At 38.1% G+C, this 21,518-nt stretch overlaps 1 pseudogene; it reads right to left on the bottom strand.

Annotated features, from left to right (window-relative positions):
• Positions 1-13,316: 13,316 nt before the first annotated feature.
• Positions 13,317-15,224, bottom strand: LOC134617175 (tripartite motif-containing protein 16-like; annotated as a pseudogene).
• Between the last annotated feature and the right edge of the window lie 6,294 nt (positions 15,225-21,518).

The following is a 21,518-nucleotide window of genomic DNA, read 5'->3' as shown; positions in this document are numbered from 1 at the left end:
GATTTTTTCAAAGACTTTCATGACAACTCAGGTGAGGCAACAGGCCTGAAGTCATTCAGGACGTTTGGACGACTAGATTTAGGGACATGAACGACGACAGCTTCCTTCCAAAGCGAGGGCACATTTTGTATTTGAAAGGATTTATTAAAAATAACCTGAAATTTAGGACTGAGCTCTTTAGCACAAGATTAAATTAGGCAGCACTAATGTTATCAGGGCCCTGGCTCTTGTTCACATTAACTGTATGAAAGGCCTTTTGGACATCGCTGAGTTCAGTGATGAAGTGTTGAGTATCTTTCAGTTTCTGTTTCAGTTCAGAAGAACTAAAACGAGCATAAAGCAAATTCAAATCTCTGTCTGACTTAAAACCGTCTAAAATGATCTGACTGCTGCTCTGGGGATTTTGAAACACTGATATAGTTTTTTATACAAGTCCAGGCAGACCCAACATTTTTTGCAGCAAATTTGCTTTCAAGAAGGTTTTTGTAGATCTGTTTTGCTTTCAAGATCTCGATTTTCAAGTCTTTGGTGACTGCCTGAAAGTCAGTAACAGCCCCCTCTTTAAAAGCCTGTCTCTTTTTCCTTAAACAGGATTTGATGCATTTGGTGACCCATGGCTTATTGTTAGGGTACACTTTAGCACGCTTAAGGGGTATAATCATGTCTTTACAAAAAACTGCATATGAGCTAACATCCACCAAAGCATCAAGACTGAATAAAAACTTCCCAATCTGTAAATTTAAAACATTCCTGCAAGGTAAGCACAGATTCTTCTGACCACATGATTGATTGATGATAACATAATTTTTTCACCCCCCAAAAATTCATGTTCAAAGCAACATATCAGCCCGATATCACACAGAACTGTCACATGACATCAAACACAAGCTGTCAGCTCTGCAGAGTGGGCAATCATAATGAAGCAGTTCATTATAAGCTGCAGACTCAAGCTGCTCTTCATATATTTGTCCACCAGATGTCACCAAACAGGACTGTGATGAAAGCTTCGAGTAATGAACCGTTTTTCATTACAAGCTTGGCCAACTGACTACAATCTACAATAAACTAATATGACTTTTCAATCCTCTCTTCAATCACTTGGTACCACCAGGAACCTTTAAATGGGCCCTCAAGCTGCCTGGAGACTGTTTTGTCGTGCACATCAGAGAAACCACAGGTAAGACAATCTTATCCAAAAGGTCAGTGTAACAGTGTTGTTTTCCACCAGCTTAACCAGACTGCCCATACTAACTGAAATTTCTTTTCCCAGGCAGACATTAAACAGCAGCAGCTGGAAAACTGGAAAACCTAAAGCCAAATAATCAATAAAATATAAACTTTTGTATGAGTGAGTATTGATAAACTGAGCATAATTAAATCTCAGTGAAACCACATATAAGTTCTGGTAACTGGCACATATTTATGTTTAATATGTTGTTTTATATTTTGATCAGTTTCAGGTGTTTGTGCGACTGTGTTAACCATCAGTAAAACCACATATAAATCACACTTCTGTGTTTAACAATTACAACACTTGATGCTGTTTTTCTGATTCAGGATTATGTGTGTGATGAGTTGGCCACACAGTTCTTATCTTTCTGCTTCACACACACACAAAACTGCCGAGGTTGAAGCTTCAGTCTCTTTCTACCCCAGGTCTCACCACATTTCCAAAATGTAAACTCTGAGTCTCATAAGAAATGTGGTTCAAAAAGATGTGCTGATCTATGAATGCATCCTTACTGAAAGCTAAAGATGTCCAGCAGACAAAAACAGCAGCTGAATGAACAGTTATCATGAGCGAGTGTACAAACACTATCACAGGAAATAACAGAAATAAACTGTAGTTTCCATTTATACCTGTAGTGTTTTTTCAGCTCGATGTCATCTTCCAATATGTAAAAATATGATTTCATTGTATCTTAAACAAATACAAACTTTTTTCTTTCCCCCAGAATTTAGACAAATGAACAAAAAATAAATGATTATTTATTTAGGTATTAAAATAGGAAAAATCAGTTTAAATTAGAGTACCATTAAAACAAGAAATTAGCACAGAAATGCCAAAACACAAAAACAGAACAATAAAGTGTCTTTAAAGATGATTCAAAAACAGTTGTAGGAGCAGTTTTATGAACCATGTTCTGTTAATATACTGACTAACCAGCAGCAACACTCTGACTCAGTGTTTCCATCTGTGTTTATTTCCATCTTTACAGTCAGGCATAAACATCTCACAGCAGCTGGAAAAACCAGTGAGCACACTTTAGAGGAAAACAGTGAAAGTTTCTGTTCAACTGTAAAATATTCTCTGTAATGTAAATTGTTCTGCTCTCTGACAAACCATCAGAGGTGCAGCACGTGTATCATTTGGTGTTTGAAGCAGAAACAAAAGCAAAGAGTTAAAGGAAGACACATTTGAAGAAGAAGGAAAATGAAAACAAGACGTCACTGAGCAACAACCTGACAGAACGAGAGCCAACAGTTTACTATCAGAACTGAGGCTGATCATTAACAGGGAGCAGCAGGTAACAAGGTCATCAGCAGTGGAGGAAAGTATGGAAGTAATACTCAGCTTCATATTTGAAGATACTCGAGTATCTTAGCTGCAGGTCTGGAACAATGGTTTTATTTCCTTTCCCATTAAACATCTCACACAGCCCCTCATCTGTGACCCTTAGCAAACCCACTGGATATCTACCTGTACATAAAGGAGATCAGATCAGTTCCATCTAGACCAGCTGTAACAGGAAAATGCTGCTTACACTTTGATGCATCAGTTTCAGTTTGTCATATAAGACAATATATCAGATTGAGGCATTATTTTCCTGCAGTGAGTAAATCTACTTTGTACTTTACTCTTTTCTTTTAGGTAAAGGGTCTAAACAGTACTTGTACACTGTGGAAATCCCATAAGAACGTCTCCTGAACTCTGAAAAATAACAAAACAAAGACTAAAAAGAGGTCATGGGTGCTGATGATGATGATGATGAAGACGAGGAGTAGCATGCATTTAAAAAGTGACTGATGTCCTAGAATACAACAGAACAGTGTCTCTACAAACTTATGAAAACATGACAGTCTTGCATTAGTTTGTATTCTTATGATTTCAAAAAAAGAGGGAAAAATCTCCTTGAAATCCACAATTCCTTTTTGTTGTTTCTTAGTGTGTGACGTATTTTATTGCCTTTATGATTGGTGCAAACAGTTTCCTGATTCATAATGGAAATAGATTTTAGACACAGGAGGAGCACGCAGTGATCAGCAGGAGCAGCTTGGAGTCCAGTCTTCTTCACCCTGAGGAGGGACATATATGCAGGAACAGTTGTCATAACTGTTACAACCACCAGATGGCGAAAGAGTCCCACTGCAACTTTAAGCCATGAAGGATGTGTCTTGATGTTTGCTTGTGATAAATCTGCTTTATGTGAGTCTTTTTCAGAAAGTAACAGTAATATGTCTGATTATATGTCTTTAATCAGTAAAGTCTCGCTTTGCTAGAAATCAATGAATAAATAATAAAATTGTAAACATGCAGCTGTATGTTAGAAGTCAAAGGGTCCTTAAGTCTTCTGTAAATTGACGGGGATCAAATGAAGGACACAAGTATCTGTTCTTACTCTAATAAATGCTGCTTTAATATCCAACAGACTATTTTCCTTCCTCATCAGCAGTAAACAGCTCGACTCCGTCTGTGCATTTGTGTCCTCCATACTTGTTCACACAGACATCTCAGGCTTGATGCCACGATGGAGTGTAGAAACCTGACAACCCTCTGACTCATGTTCAAATGTTCAAGGACATTTCTCAGGATCATGTATGACCCCTTTTGGAAACTTGGACTTTCATTAATAATATTTGTGTTTCTGAGTCATTTTTGTGGAGACTTCTGTCCAACGTCGTGTCCAAATGAAGCCTGAAGCTTTTCTTCAGCCTCTTGTCAGATGGTCAGCAACAAAACTCTGTTCCAACCAATGTCTGATAAGAGATGAGACACAGCAGCTGAGCAAATGATCATTTCATGCTGAAGACATCCTCAGACAGAATTAAATACATACATAAACACAGCCTGGTGCCAATAACACAGCTAATGACACTGCTGTATCACTGGCTTTACTGATTAAAGACCATATCTGAAGGAAATCTTTGAACACAACAGAAAGTGACCTTTTAAACCTGCGACACTGATGCTGCATTCAAGGACCATTACAAACATCTGAAAGGACTTAAGAACATGAAGAAAATGTGACTTGTTTCTCTGTAATGAAGCTGTTTTAGTGAAGAAAGTTGAAAGGTCACAGAGCGACTGCTGAATCTTCTGCTCTAAACATGAACTCTGAACTTTGTGATGCTTCAGGAGGAAAACTGCTTCAGTTATTCTCTCAGATTAGTTTCATATTTTCTGCATCAGATTTGAGTGAGATCCTGGAATGAAGACAGAAGAAAAGACTTTGTTCAAAGTTTGATTTATAGTTAAACCTTCCAGTTTATTCACACAATAAAACATCAACACAATATATGAATTCATTCATTAAAATCACAGTTTTTCCTCATTTGTTTGATTTTGACAAAAACAAACACAAACACACACACATGGTCTGCCATACTCATAAAGAGAAATGTCGACATTTTTCAATCCAAATATTCCAGAAACATTTAGAGGATAGAGAAGTTTACATTTTCATGTGGAGAAATATTTTAGTAAATCAAAATGATGATGAGCAGTGATAGCCTCCATAAACAGTCACAGGAAAGATCTCCTTTAAAAACTCAGAAACATCAAGAGAAGAACTAGAAGATGTGGAGGTACCACCCATAATGTTTGACTGACAGCTGATCTCTGTGCAGAAATGATGGAGAGAAAATAAAATGAAACTAAAATACAGATTTAAACCCACAATATGAAAGACTTCAGTCTATTTCAGTTTAATCATCTCAGCAGTGTCTCCAGGACCAACTAAATTATCGTAAAGCCAGAGTCCAGCATAGAGCGGCTAGAGCGGTATTTGATTGTTTATTACTGGTGCAAACAATTCATTTATTCATGGTGCAAATATATAGTAGACTCAGGAGTTTAACTCAGTTTTCTTGGCCTTTGTTTATCGTTTCATTTAAAATCTTAATGGGTAAAGATCATCATAATTACATATGAAATTATATGTACAAATTATATGTTCCATTACACTATTAACAGCACAGATTATACAGCAAACATCAGATTCATGGATGGAGCCAGAGGCTAAATGACTGTTCAGTCCTCTTTAGGAAACGATCTTCATATGACGACAAACACGACAACAATCAGCTGTCAAACTGTACAAGAAGTTCACAGTAATGTAAAAGAAGTTATATCACTTTATTTTTAAATGTACGCACTCAGGGTCAGGACTGAAGACGCTGATCGAGAAAATACTCTAAATATAAATATTCACCTAAACATTCAAAATTATTCAATTGCATGAAAAGAAATATGAACTCTCTACAATACTGGCTTCTGATTGGTTGAAAAAGCAGGTGCTGAACTTCAGAAGAGCTAAACCTGCAAAACTGTGTAAAACCAGAGTGGATGCTGCCCTCTGACCTTTCAGAAGTACGATCTTTTTATGAAGACACAGAGGCAGAGTTATTATTCATCACTTTAAAGATGATATTCGTTATATGTTCTTCACTCGTTGTCTAGTAAAGTCCAGAGAATGAGACACATCATTTCAAAACATACAGCTGCATGTTAGAGATCACAGAGTTCTTCAGTCTTATGAGAACTCATGGAGACTAAATGTCAGACACATCAACAGTAAATGTCGTTCCTCCCCCCGTGAGTTTGTGTCCTCCACACTTGTTTACACCAACATCTGAGGTTTGAACAGTGAGCAAAACCACATGTTACAAAGCTGCTGAGCTACTGAATACTGGAATATTTCATTCAATATCACCATCTGACCAAAGGACAAACACAGAGAGGATTAGAGCGCCAAACTTTGTTTCAAACTGTTTCAGATTTTAGAGGCAAAAAGCAGAATTTCTACCTGGACAAAGAAATCAAAGCAGGAGAAAAACAAGCTTTTTACATTTATTCAAAGGCATTATGTGAATGTACTCTGAGCCACAGCCTCCTAAAGTAAAGACATTTTATCATCTAAACCAGACAGAGTCATGTTTTCAGCAGTGTCTGTATCCTCCATATAGACCATGCCATGGTCCACCTCGGGTGACCAGGTGTCTGACTTTATGTGGGACTACACAGCGCTCAGTCCTTGTTTCCCTGTGCCACACACACATTGAGCCAATGTCCAGTTTTTTTATTGACTCTAGTTTCTGTCGATCGGTAGGCCCACAAAAAAACCTGTACAGGAAGTAGATTTCATCTCTCTGATAAAAGGAGTTCTAATCCCTGATCCTATGAGTCTGACCCAGTAGATAATATTTATATGATCATATTTATGCCTTTGTTGTTTCACAAAGGGTTAAAAACATTCACAGGTTGGACTGTGGTTCTCCTTTTAGCGTCTCTGCTGGAATTTTAACTGTGAACCTCTTAGATCCAAACTTCTGAACTGCTCATCTCACAGAGGACAAAAGGGAAGAACCCCGAATCTCTTCTTCACCTCACTTTTATACCTGCTCACCCTTTCTCCCCCCTTCCCTCACTGGACGTCACATCTTCACACTTGGGCCAATCAAGTTGTTAATCATCCGATGTCCACCCACACCTCATCTCTCTCTCTCTCTGATTTACAAGATTTACCACAAAGTTTAAACTTTAAAATCACTTCATTACTTTTTCTTTCTTATTCTTAACATAGAAAATTCACATTCAAAAACTTAACACAGAATAAAACAGAGTAGCCCAGTAGTGGGACATGGTTCCAGCAACTCTGATGGTGACGGCCCGTTTGAAGCTGAAGCTCCGGCACGTGTGTCAAAAAAATCAACACACTGCTTCAGAAACACTGTGCTGAGGCTTGGTTTGACTGAACAGAGTCACGTGATCAATGACGTCTGAAGCTTCATTCAGCACGTCACTGCTTCAGTACCTGATTCAATGATTTATAAGGAATTGAATCATTGGTGGGATTTGTGCTGTGTTTTGGTGATTTTGTGAGAGTGAATCAGTGTGCGACATAATTATAGACATGGAGCCAGGAAGAGAGGACGCTCTGCCTGTTCCTAAATAAAAAACAGTTCATCAGCAATTCTGCTCCCAGGTCTAAAATGTACATAAGAAATATGATGTACACATAATCGTAATTATATAACTTATAGTATGTTATATATAAACGTACCAGTCTGCTGGTTAATTACATAATCAGGTGGAGGCAGTGACCTCACAACCTCCTATAAGCTTTAAGTTAAGGTTACTTTATTTATACCCACAGGTAAATTTGCTTTACAGAACAATGACAGCATTTGACCTCCCTTCACAAACACACACACCTAATGAAACCTGACAAAACACATATTTAGTAATTAAACAAAATGAATCAAATCAAAAACAGTTCTTATTGAGTTCAGTGACAGCAGCAGGGACAAAGCTGTTTTTATAATGCTTTGTCCTGCATCTTGGAACTAGAAACCTCTGTCCTGAAGAAAGAAGCTAAATCCACCCGTAGAGGATGGGAACCATTTTTAAGGATTGATTAAGCCATCTGTGGTACCTGTTTAGAGTACAGGGAGTCTAAACAGGCCTGTGACTCATCTATCAGACGACTGGACCATCTCACTAACTGATTCAGTGAATGTTTCTCTGTGACAGAGGTCTGACTGAACCATGCCACCAAACAAAAACATAAAACAGACTCAATAAAAGTATAATAAAACTATTTTAGAAAATTAAAACCTGTTTTGTCCCTAATCTCAGGAATCACTGTAAAACAAAGTTAAAATCTTTCAGTCAATGTGGAAATGAACAAGTTTCCTGAGGCAGTAAAGGCACTGGTGACCCTTTTTACAGACCGATTTGCAATAAAAGTTCAGTTTTTCATTGATTATGGTCCCAAGATATTTATATGATTGCACTTGCTCTATTTTCTGACCTTTAATTAAAGTGACTCTGAGCCCATTTTGTTGTTTCCTAAAATCAATAACCATATCTTTTGTTTTAGAAATGTTCAATTGGAGATAAGACTCCTCCCACCACTGAACAAAGTCATCAATGATTGGACCGTGGTGAGTTTCACCCTCTTTCAGTAAGCTGACAATAACAGAGTCATCTGTAAATTTAATGATGGCCCTGTTTTCATATCTGCTCTGACACATGTTTGTAAAGAGAATGAATAATAAGGGCGATAAGAGACACCCTGGAGGAGAAGCTGTGGAGGAGAACACTGGGTCAGACAGAACCCCGTTTATTCTCACTCTTTGTGACCTGTCAGTTAAAAGATCTAAAATCCAGCAAACCAGGTTTTTCCTGATTTCAAACTGTTCTAAAAGTCTTTTAATTAAAATATGGGGCTGTATTGTATTAAAAGCCAAAGAAAAATCAATGAAAAGAAGTCTTGCAAAAGTCCCTTTACTCTCTACATGTTTAAGAATCAGATTAGAGTCAAAAGCGCGTCCTGCACTCCTCTGTTGGGCCTGTACGCAAATTGCATTGGATCCAGCTGATATTCAATCTCTTCCATAATCACATTTCTGATGATTTTTTCAAAGACTTTCATGACAACTCAGGTGAGGCAACAGGCCTGAAGTCATTCAGGACGTTTGGACGACTAGATTTAGGGACATGAACGACGACAGCTTCCTTCCAAAGCGAGGGCACATTTTGTATTTGAAAGGATTTATTAAAAATAACCTGAAATTTAGGACTGAGCTCTTTAGCACAAGATTAAATTAGGCAGCACTAATGTTATCAGGGCCCTGGCTCTTGTTCACATTAACTGTATGAAAGGCCTTTTGGACATCGCTGAGTTCAGTGATGAAGTGTTGAGTATCTTTCAGTTTCTGTTTCAGTTCAGAAGAACTAAAACGAGCATAAAGCAAATTCAAATCTCTGTCTGACTTAAAACCGTCTAAAATGATCTGACTGCTGCTCTGGGGATTTTGAAACACTGATATAGTTTTTTATACAAGTCCAGGCAGACCCAACATTTTTTGCAGCAAATTTGCTTTCAAGAAGGTTTTTGTAGATCTGTTTTGCTTTCAAGATCTCGATTTTCAAGTCTTTGGTGACTGCCTGAAAGTCAGTAACAGCCCCCTCTTTAAAAGCCTGTCTCTTTTTCCTTAAACAGGATTTGATGCATTTGGTGACCCATGGCTTATTGTTAGGGTACACTTTAGCACGCTTAAGGGGTATAATCATGTCTTTACAAAAAACTGCATATGAGCTAACATCCACCAAAGCATCAAGACTGAATAAAAACTTCCCAATCTGTAAATTTAAAACATTCCTGCAAGGTAAGCACAGATTCTTCTGACCACATGATTGATTGATGATAACATAATTTTTTCACCCCCCAAAAATTCATGTTCAAAGCAACATATCAGCCCGATATCACACAGAACTGTCACATGACATCAAACACAAGCTGTCAGCTCTGCAGAGTGGGCAATCATAATGAAGCAGTTCATTATAAGCTGCAGACTCAAGCTGCTCTTCATATATTTGTCCACCAGATGTCACCAAACAGGACTGTGATGAAAGCTTCGAGTAATGAACCGTTTTTCATTACAAGCTTGGCCAACTGACTACAATCTACAATAAACTAATATGACTTTTCAATCCTCTCTTCAATCACTTGGTACCACCAGGAACCTTTAAATGGGCCCTCAAGCTGCCTGGAGACTGTTTTGTCGTGCACATCAGAGAAACCACAGGTAAGACAATCTTATCCAAAAGGTCAGTGTAACAGTGTTGTTTTCCACCAGCTTAACCAGACTGCCCATACTAACTGAAATTTCTTTTCCCAGGCAGACATTAAACAGCAGCAGCTGGAAAACTGGAAAACCTAAAGCCAAATAATCAATAAAATATAAACTTTTGTATGAGTGAGTATTGATAAACTGAGCATAATTAAATCTCAGTGAAACCACATATAAGTTCTGGTAACTGGCACATATTTATGTTTAATATGTTGTTTTATATTTTGATCAGTTTCAGGTGTTTGTGCGACTGTGTTAACCATCAGTAAAACCACATATAAATCACACTTCTGTGTTTAACAATTACAACACTTGATGCTGTTTTTCTGATTCAGGATTATGTGTGTGATGAGTTGGCCACACAGTTCTTATCTTTCTGCTTCACACACACACAAAACTGCCGAGGTTGAAGCTTCAGTCTCTTTCTACCCCAGGTCTCACCACATTTCCAAAATGTAAACTCTGAGTCTCATAAGAAATGTGGTTCAAAAAGATGTGCTGATCTATGAATGCATCCTTACTGAAAGCTAAAGATGTCCAGCAGACAAAAACAGCAGCTGAATGAACAGTTATCATGAGCGAGTGTACAAACACTATCACAGGAAATAACAGAAATAAACTGTAGTTTCCATTTATACCTGTAGTGTTTTTTCAGCTCGATGTCATCTTCCAATATGTAAAAATATGATTTCATTGTATCTTAAACAAATACAAACTTTTTTCTTTCCCCCAGAATTTAGACAAATGAACAAAAAATAAATGATTATTTATTTAGGTATTAAAATAGGAAAAATCAGTTTAAATTAGAGTACCATTAAAACAAGAAATTAGCACAGAAATGCCAAAACACAAAAACAGAACAATAAAGTGTCTTTAAAGATGATTCAAAAACAGTTGTAGGAGCAGTTTTATGAACCATGTTCTGTTAATATACTGACTAACCAGCAGCAACACTCTGACTCAGTGTTTCCATCTGTGTTTATTTCCATCTTTACAGTCAGGCATAAACATCTCACAGCAGCTGGAAAAACCAGTGAGCACACTTTAGAGGAAAACAGTGAAAGTTTCTGTTCAACTGTAAAATATTCTCTGTAATGTAAATTGTTCTGCTCTCTGACAAACCATCAGAGGTGCAGCACGTGTATCATTTGGTGTTTGAAGCAGAAACAAAAGCAAAGAGTTAAAGGAAGACACATTTGAAGAAGAAGGAAAATGAAAACAAGACGTCACTGAGCAACAACCTGACAGAACGAGAGCCAACAGTTTACTATCAGAACTGAGGCTGATCATTAACAGGGAGCAGCAGGTAACAAGGTCATCAGCAGTGGAGGAAAGTATGGAAGTAATACTCAGCTTCATATTTGAAGATACTCGAGTATCTTAGCTGCAGGTCTGGAACAATGGTTTTATTTCCTTTCCCATTAAACATCTCACACAGCCCCTCATCTGTGACCCTTAGCAAACCCACTGGATATCTACCTGTACATAAAGGAGATCAGATCAGTTCCATCTAGACCAGCTGTAACAGGAAAATGCTGCTTACACTTTGATGCATCAGTTTCAGTTTGTCATATAAGACAATATATCAGATTGAGGCATTATTTTCCTGCAGTGAGTAAATCTACTTTGTACTTTACTCTTTTCTTTTAGGTAAAGGGTCTAAACAGTACTTGTACACTGTGGAAATCCCATAAGAACGTCTCCTGAACTCTGAAAAATAACAAAACAAAGACTAAAAAGAGGTCATGGGTGCTGATGATGATGATGATGAAGACGAGGAGTAGCATGCATTTAAAAAGTGACTGATGTCCTAGAATACAACAGAACAGTGTCTCTACAAACTTATGAAAACATGACAGTCTTGCATTAGTTTGTATTCTTATGATTTCAAAAAAAGAGGGAAAAATCTCCTTGAAATCCACAATTCCTTTTTGTTGTTTCTTAGTGTGTGACGTATTTTATTGCCTTTATGATTGGTGCAAACAGTTTCCTGATTCATAATGGAAATAGATTTTAGACACAGGAGGAGCACGCAGTGATCAGCAGGAGCAGCTTGGAGTCCAGTCTTCTTCACCCTGAGGAGGGACATATATGCAGGAACAGTTGTCATAACTGTTACAACCACCAGATGGCGAAAGAGTCCCACTGCAACTTTAAGCCATGAAGGATGTGTCTTGATGTTTGCTTGTGATAAATCTGCTTTATGTGAGTCTTTTTCAGAAAGTAACAGTAATATGTCTGATTATATGTCTTTAATCAGTAAAGTCTCGCTTTGCTAGAAATCAATGAATAAATAATAAAATTGTAAACATGCAGCTGTATGTTAGAAGTCAAAGGGTCCTTAAGTCTTCTGTAAATTGACGGGGATCAAATGAAGGACACAAGTATCTGTTCTTACTCTAATAAATGCTGCTTTAATATCCAACAGACTATTTTCCTTCCTCATCAGCAGTAAACAGCTCGACTCCGTCTGTGCATTTGTGTCCTCCATACTTGTTCACACAGACATCTCAGGCTTGATGCCACGATGCAGTGTAGAAACCTGACAACCCTCTGACTCATGTTCAAATGTTCAAGGACATTTCTCAGGATCATGTATGACCCCTTTTGGAAACTTGGACTTTCATTAATAATATTTGTGTTTCTGAGTCATTTTTGTGGAGACTTCTGTCCAACGTCGTGTCCAAATGAAGCCTGAAGCTTTTCTTCAGCCTCTTGTCAGATGGTCAGCAACAAAACTCTGTTCCAACCAATGTCTGATAAGAGATGAGACACAGCAGCTGAGCAAATGATCATTTCATGCTGAAGACATCCTCAGACAGAATTAAATACATACATAAACACAGCCTGGTGCCAATAACACAGCTAATGACACTGCTGTATCACTGGCTTTACTGATTAAAGACCATATCTGAAGGAAATCTTTGAACACAACAGAAAGTGACCTTTTAAACCTGCAACACTGATGCTGCATTCAAGGACCATTACAAACATCTGAAAGGACTTAAGAACATCAAGAAAATGTGACTTGTTTCTCTGTAATGAAGCTGTTTTAGTGAAGAAAGTTGAAAGGTCACAGAGCGACTGCTGAATCTTCTGCTCTAAACATGAACTCTGAACTTTGTGATGCTTCAGGAGGAAAACTGCTTCAGTTATTCTCTCAGATTAGTTTCATATTTTCTGCATCAGATTTGAGTGAGATCCTGGAATGAAGACAGAAGAAAAGACTTTGTTCAAAGTTTGATTTATAGTCAAACCTTCCAGTTTATTCACACAATAAAACATCAACACAATATATGAATTCATTCATTAAAATCACAGTTTTCCCTCATTTGTTTGATGATTTTGACAAAAACAAACACAAACACACACACATGGTCTGCCATACTCATAAAGAGAAATGTCGACATTTTTCAATACAAATATTCCAGAAACATTTAGAGGATAGAGAAGTTTACATTTTCATGTGGAGAAATATTTTAGTAAATCAAAATGATGATGAGCAGTGATAGCCTCCATAAACAGTCACAGGAAAGATCTCCTTTAAAAACTCAGAAACATCAAGAGAAGAACTAGAAGATGTGGAGGTACCACCCATAATGTTTGACTGACAGCTGATCTCTGTGCAGAAATGATGGAGAGAAAATAAAATGAAACTAAAATACAGATTTAAACCCACAATATGAAAGACTTCAGTCTATTTCACTTTCATCAACTCAGCAGTGGCTCCATATTTATAGTAAACCCTCAGTCCAGCATAGAGCGGCTGAGTGAATGTGGTCTGGACTCTGGAGGAGAGTCATGGTTTCAGAGACGCTGTAGAAGGACAAAATACCTGCTCTGTGATCCAGGTACACTCCTACTCTGGAGGAACGAGGACCTGAGACACGAGTTTGGATGTTGTTGTACCGAAATGTATAACTGTTGTTGTTACAATCTAATGACCAAGATTTATCATTATGTCCAAATCCACATTCTTTACCCCGTCCTTTTCTGCTGATATTCTTGTATGCGACTGCTACATAAACTTTTCCCCCTCTCCACTCCACCTCCCAGTAACAACGTCCAGTCAGACTCTCTCTACTCAGGACCTGACACCTGTCAGTGAATCTGTCTGGATGATCAGAATAAGACTGTTGTTGATTCATTACTGTTGCTTTTCTGTTCCCCTCTGATAATAACAGCTGTTTGTGTGCTGTGTTTGGATCCAGTGTGATTTCACATGAATATTTTAAGAATTCAGCTCTGGTCTTTGGCTCTGGCTCCACTTCAGTGACTGTCAGTGAGATGTTTGTCCATTCCTCTCTCAGAATGTCCTGTAGTTTATCTCTGACCTCTGACACAGCTGCTGTCACATCCTCAAAGTAGCTCAGAGGACGGATATTGATGCTGGATGAGTCTGTAGACTCACTGAGTGCTGACAGTGAGGGGCAGTTGTGTAGAAACTGGATGTGATCCTCTGTGTGTGAGAGCTGCTTCAGCTCAGCATCTTTCCTCTTCAGCTCAGTGATCTCCTGCTCCAGCTTCTCCTCAAGCTCTTTGACTCGACTCACTTCAGTTTCCTGCTGGGATCTGATCTGCTGCTTCACATCAGAGCTTCTTTTCTGGATGAGATGGATCAGCTCAGTGAAGATCTTCTCACTGTGCTCCACTGTTTGATCAGCAGACTGATTGATGGCCTCCACCTCCTGTTGAAGCAGCTTCACATCTTTCTCTCTGTCCTGGATTCTCTGCTGCATGTTTTGTCGACTCACCTCCAGCTCTCTCTGCCTCTCAGTCCTTTCTGCTGCAGCTGAGACTGTGTCGTGGCCTTTATGTTCATCCACAGAGCAGAGATAACAGATACTCTGCTGATCAGTACGACAGAACATCTTCATCACCTCATCATGACGAGAGCAGATGTTCTCCTGGAGCTTCTTGGAGGGCTCCACCAGCTTGTGTTTCTTTAATGGAGCCACATCATAATGAGGCTGAAGGTGTTTCTCACAGTAAGATGCCAGACAGACTAAACAGGACTTGAAGGCTTTCATTTTTCTTCCAGTGCAGACATCACAGGCCACATCTTCAGGTCCAGCATAGCAGTGATCAGCAGGAGCAGCTTGGAGTCCAGTCTTCTTCAGCTCTTCCACTAAATCTGCTAACATGGTGTTTTTCTCCAGGACAGGCCTGGCTGTGAAAGTCCTCCGGCACTGAGGGCAGCTGTAGATTTTCTTCTCTTCCTCTTCATCCTAGAAGCTTTTAATACAGTTCATGCAGTAGCTGTGTCCACAGGGAATAGCCACCGGATCCTTCAGTAGATCCAAACAGACTGAACAGCAGAATTTTGTTTGGTCCATTTGATTCATGTGCTGTGCCGTTTCACCGTCTCTCAGTGACTGTCAGACAGTTTCACTTCCTCTGAACAGAAACAACCTCTGTGCTCTGAAGGGAAACAGATCTCTGCTCTTGTTCACCTCCTACAGGAAATGAGGCTCACCAGCAACTGCATTTACACCATGTTGTTTAGACCCATCCTGATACAGACACATCTGTGAAGGGAGGCACTAAAGAAATATTCTTACAGAGCGACCAAGAGCCAATCAAATGATGCAGGGTGTGGTATGTTTGATTACAACATGCAGTAACAAGTCTGACCCAGTTAAAGTTTAATATTTTATCTTTTCTTGGTGCTTTGAAATTTGACAGTCAACACTCAGCGAGTTCATTCTATATTTCAAAAAGTTCAGCAAAGTTTATGATGCTGTGATGAATAAAAATAAATGACACTTTATATTTTGACATTTTCTAATCTTAGTTCATTCTCACACTTACAGAATGATGCATGGGAACAACTGCCTCCACTAAATCAAACCAATGTTCAAATTAAATTACTGTACAAGACAGGCAGCAAGCTTGATTTCTTGATTATTTTTTTTAAATAGTAAAATATATGTAAAACTATTAAAAAAAAGCAAATACAGATAGTTTTCTATTTCTACATTCTTTAGTAATTTTTCCTGTGTACCAACATGGATTTCGAAACGATACATTAATATGTGCTTAAAATGCAGACACTCAAATATAACTCTACAACTTGTTTTAAACTAACTCAAAATTCACATTGAAGATACATAGTAGACATAAGAATCAGTTTTCATGCCCTTTGTTTATTCTTTCATTTAAAATCTTTGTCGTAAAGATCATCATAATCACCCATTAACTTTCATGTACAGCTTAAATGTTTCACTACACTGTTGGCAGCAAAGATTACACAGCAAAGCCGATTAAACTAGAAGCTAAACGACTGTTCAGTCCTCTTTTGGAAGCAGTCTTTAAATGGGGACAAGCATTAACTTTTGTCATAAACTGTATCACCACCAGATGGCGATATTAGTTTGTAAGTAATAACGACCTGAGACACAGCTGCTGATCGAATGATTATTTCATGGTGAGGAGATCCTCCGACAAAATGAACTTAAATACAGATTAATAACAGTTTGCTAAAGATGGAAACTCACTGCAAGGACAGAGTACTGCGTTTTTTTCACTTTGACATTTTTATTTTCACATTGAACTTGAACATTTTTCTGTTATTTTGCAAATTCTCCTATTTTATATATTTCAATAGAAAACTCAGGAGAAATTCTTTGGTAAGTTAAACATTTTTTGGCAATAAAACTGTTTCTGAGGGCAAAGCCAAGTATTCATCCCATTTCACCACCTGAGAAACATTCCCCACAGCAAACAGGTTTCACAAAAGTCTTTACACGTCTCTTCTGTTAATCAGTGTCTAAAAGTGAATTGACACGTTTAAGCTGTATTGCTACTCTCAAGTGTCAGTGAAATATTGAATCTAATTTTACATGTTTTTGTTTTATGAAAGTATTTTTGTGACCTTCAGTAACTCCATATTGTGGACAAAACCTCCACCAACAGCAGGAACAGTTTCAATAATTTGCAAAACTGGACATACTCACAAGAGACAGAAAACTAACAAAATAAAGCTGGAAGTGACGCACACTGAGACACAGACATGTGAGCTTGATACTGGGACTGGGGAATAAACAGACCTGGAGACAAAAGGACAAAACACAGATGATATCAGACAGACGACAACAGGAGAGACTAAAGACAACACAAAGATGAGACAAACACAGACTAGACATGAAAAGGGGACAGACGTGACACAAACAAGAACCAAAACCTAGAAGCATAAGCAACAAAACTCTCAAAGACTGAACATAACTATTTCATAATTCTGAAGTATGAATAAAATGTCCAACAAACTCAAAAACCTGGGTCAAATACCCAGGAGCATGACAGCCAGACATTAACCTTTTTCATTGAAAGGTATTCTGTAAAGTTCAGTTTTCAGATTCCACTTGGTGAGTCTCTTAAAAGCACCTGAAGGTAACTTCAGATTTTCTTCCTGTTTCTAGGGCAGAATGATGGTCTTGTGTTATCAAACCTCAGGCTGGTGCCTCCAGTGTCCATGCATGCAGAAGCTTCTGGTTCATGTGTCAAACCATCCAAAACAGGAGTTTCCAAAGCTGCCGGGGTGCAGTCTGTTCAGTGTTTCATGTCATCCCTGCAGAGCCAGACAGGAGCACCAGGCCTCCTATTTTCAGTCAAGGAAGGTGAGACAAAACCAGTAACCATAGTGCTCTGTGTCAAATATTTTCTATTCTATTCTTTCTATTCTATTCTGTCACTGTGTGTTAACCCTGTGCAGGGTGAACCCTGCCTTTTGCCCAGTGAAACCCGAGGTTGATGGATGTTACTGAGTATTACTAATCATGTCACAGAATCTATTAGACAAACTCATTTTACACTGTGGGCCACTTACAGGTAACTTTGATCATAAGTGGGCTGGACATGTGAAGCTGCACGATTAATGTGTAAAATTACAGAAAAGTTCTTTCAGTTGATTCCCCAGACTGTCCTGTAATTATAAAATATAAAGTCTTTCATTAACTTAAAAATAATGTCCTATTTTTCAATGACTCCACTATAAAAAAGACAAAGAAATAAACTACAAATTTAGTGGAAAAAAAACAGGAACTTTAATTGTTTAACTGTCACCTAATGACTTTGGTGTAGTATGAAAAGCAACTAAGGGGGATTCTTTATAATGTCAAGAAAACCTAAAATTGTTATTATTATTATTAGTGATAAATGTTAAAATTCATTTCACATTTTCCAGTTTCTGCAGGCTGATTCTGGCCCCCAAGCTTTATGTTTAAAACCTTTGTTATAAGGGATCTAAATATAATAAATGAGGAATAATCATCGCCTTTATCAGAAAAAATTATATATATTATAACATGTACAGGTACAATTTAATAATAATATTTTTGCAAAAATTAAGACATAAGTGAAGAGATTATATTGTATTAATAGAAAAAAAAAACGCTTGACATAAATTAATTACAAATATTAATTAATTAATACCTAAAAAAATACCTTGCAGATAATTTTAGGCCCCTGCAGCTCAAAAAGGATGTCGCCTTATAAGAAAGTCTTATTTGGTTAATCTGCTCTTTATTTTCTCAATAATCACTTCACCGGCTGGTCTAAGGAACTGATCTGTTTCATCCAGCCTTCAGTGCAGTTGTCATGGTCCTGGGTCGGTGACCCAGCACTTTAAGTTTATTATTATCCTTTTTCTAGTTTATTCTGATTTTGTATTTGTTCTTAGGGTTTGAGTTGTGTGTTTCTTTCATCCCTACCTGTGTCTCTCCTCTGTGTTCTGTTCGTGTCCCCAGTTGGTTGTGTAAAACAGTCTGTGAGTTTCTTGTTTTACTTTGTAGGTTTGTGTCTCGTTAGGTCCATCAGTTCCAGCTGTGTCCCCTCCTGTCTGCCATTTCCTAATTACCTGGTGTGTGTATTTATACTGCATGTCTGCCTGTGCTCCTCGTCGCGTCGTCTGTGTTCCTCTGTGAAGTTTCCGTGTACTTAATGTTATTTCATATTTCTCCGTGTCTCTCTGCTCTCCGCTCCATGTCCTCCCTTTTGTATTAGGTTTCCCAGTTTAGGTTTGTGTTTAATTCTGCCCACATCTTGGTTATTGTTCACTGTTAATAAATCCCACTTGCACTTCCGCCATTGTCTGCCTCTGAATCCTCCTTTCTCACCTTCATACGACTGCTGCCCCAGTCGTGACAGCAGTACACACTCCAACATGCATAATGAAGCAAAGCACTAAAGAAAAGCTGCAAGATTGAGATTTGAGGAAGCAGAAATAGAGAAAAACTATTTAAAACTATTCAAACAATAAACTCAGTTATAAAAATTGAGACAGATTAATTTTATGGCTGTAAAGTAACTGATTCATCTCATAATCATTTGAGCTATTCTGATGTTTTTGTCTTTATTGAATGAACTGAGTTTGACAGAGCAGGTGAATTTAAGTAAATACTTTCCATTTTCACGTATAAGTTTTAAACTGGAGATGTGTTGATAGGACTGCAGGAGAAAAGAGCTCGTCTGTAGTCTGTGGCTTCTGACTCTGACAAACTCTTTGTGCTCCAGGAAAAAACAGATGTTTATACCTCTGGAGTCCTCAGCCTGAACTGAAAGACTGAAGAGTTGTTTCATTAAACTGAGCAGGCACTGAGTCGTCTCCAGCTACGGTACATTTCTCATCTGCTCTGAGCTGCTTCTCAAAAGCCTGCTGATGGATTCAATTTCCTTTAATTGTAGCTAAAGGCGCTGACTTTTTGTTGGATGCGACAGGCGTGATCTAAAGCGACTGTTGCAGTAAACGCCTTTATTTTCCATAAATCTGCAGACGTTGAGCTGCAGCTGTCTGCAGAGGCACAGTAATGTTAAAGCTACATCTGATAAAATGAAGCGTTCACAGCAGCAGCATGGGGATGTGCAAAAGTCTCCTCAACTTCTGCTTTAAAACTTTTAATATTCAGTGATAAAGTTTTATTGAGAAAGTGACTTCCCAAACTGGGTCACGTTCTTTTCTTTTTTACTTTAAGTACAGCTGGATGAAAAAAGTTATTTATACTTTATTAAGTATATTTTATTGCTTTCTGATTGTAGCACAAAAACAGACTAAAGATAAAAAGAGTCATTTATGGGAAATGACAGAGACAGACACCTTTTTATAGGCTCACTGTATTATTATCAGTTAAACCCAGCAGCACTGTCACCAAAGAACTTGCTCATAAAGTTCATATGATTGTTGGGGTTTTCTCTGTTTTCTGTATTATTGTAGGTTCTTTACTTTACAATAGAAAAGGCATTGATGCAACTGTAGTTGTGATTTGGTGCAATATAAATAAAACTGAATTTAATTGATAATGATTTGTAAAAAAAATACTTTTCAAGTTACTTGAAGAACATCAATCTCTAAGTAAAAATTTAACTCCAGAAAGAAAAACAACAGATTTTCAGTCGTCTGGCTCATCACGACAGGTTTGATGAGCCCTGTGGTGTTCAGGTGTATAATGTGGTGTGGAGGTGTGTATGCAGCAGCACCGAGGTCCTCAGCTGATTTGAATTTCAAATATCTGTCTTGGGCATAACTTTGTTTATGGCAGCCTGTGTGATTCATGCTGTATTCACCTTGCACGCTAAGGTGCTGGCCAATTAAATCACCGGGAAGGCCGATGAACACCCGGCAGGCTGCATAAAGTTTGATTAAAATCTGCTGCAGAAGATAACTGTGAATTCTGACAGCCAATTTCACATGTCAGGGTTTCAGTCACTAAAGACTGGCAATAAATGGAAATGTCAAACGATTCATTACAAGGAGCTGCCAACTTTAGAGGCTGGTTAATCGTGACAAATCTTTTCCTTCACTCAGGTTAGCTAGTAGATTGTGGCTCAAGCAGTGAACACATGTTATCTCTATTCGGACTTCCCCAAGTGTTCTTTATTTTATTTTTTGCTCTTGCTGTTTTCTTTTATTAAGCAGCTTTAATCTTGTTCCAGCTGTGGTTCAGGTGGTACAATTGGTACCAATCACAGGGTCAGTGGATTGGTCCACAGTTTCCTCCAGTCCACATGCCAAAGTATCCTTGGACAAGACACTGAACCCCAAATCCATCAGCGTGTGTGTGAATGTTGGCTAAAGCCCTCAGGCACAGATAGAAGTGCTGCATGAATGTGTGTGACTGGGTACATGAGACATGTAGCAGAAAGTGCTGTGAGTAGACAGGACCTATGCAAGTACGACACCATTTACAAACAACCAACGCTTTTAATTTTCACTTTTTTCACTTTCATTGTGTTTTTATTTTGCCGGGGTGCATGCCTTATCTTCTCTCATCCAGTGTTATGTTGATTTATTCATCATTCAGTCTTATGTGGAGTTCAGGTCCAGAGATAATAATTGAGGCCAAACGCCACTTTTAAGATATTGGACATAAAACTTTCTTTTTTAATAAAAAGGGCAGTGATGCTAAACCAACCTTTAGTTATGCTGCTATCTCCTTAGATCTGATGTTGATAGCTATTTCCCAGGCTAACTGCTGTTCAGTTCCCCAAAACAAACAACCACTGAGGCACAACTCAAAGTTAAAAATGTGCTCTGATGAAATGATCAGTTTGGCTGGACTCTCTGCTGTTGCAATAAAGTTTAATATCCAGCCATCCATGAAAATGAGGGTTTCTGGAGATTAGAGGATTTAGAAGTTAGCAGTAAAATAGCAACAAAAACATGGAAA

The sequence above is a fragment of the Pelmatolapia mariae genome, linkage group LG18 (assembly GCF_036321145.2).
Source record: "Pelmatolapia mariae isolate MD_Pm_ZW linkage group LG18, Pm_UMD_F_2, whole genome shotgun sequence".
NCBI lineage: Eukaryota > Metazoa > Chordata > Actinopteri > Cichliformes > Cichlidae > Pelmatolapia > Pelmatolapia mariae.
Note: the sequence above shows the minus strand (reverse complement) of the source record. Positions and strands in the feature narration are given on the sequence as shown.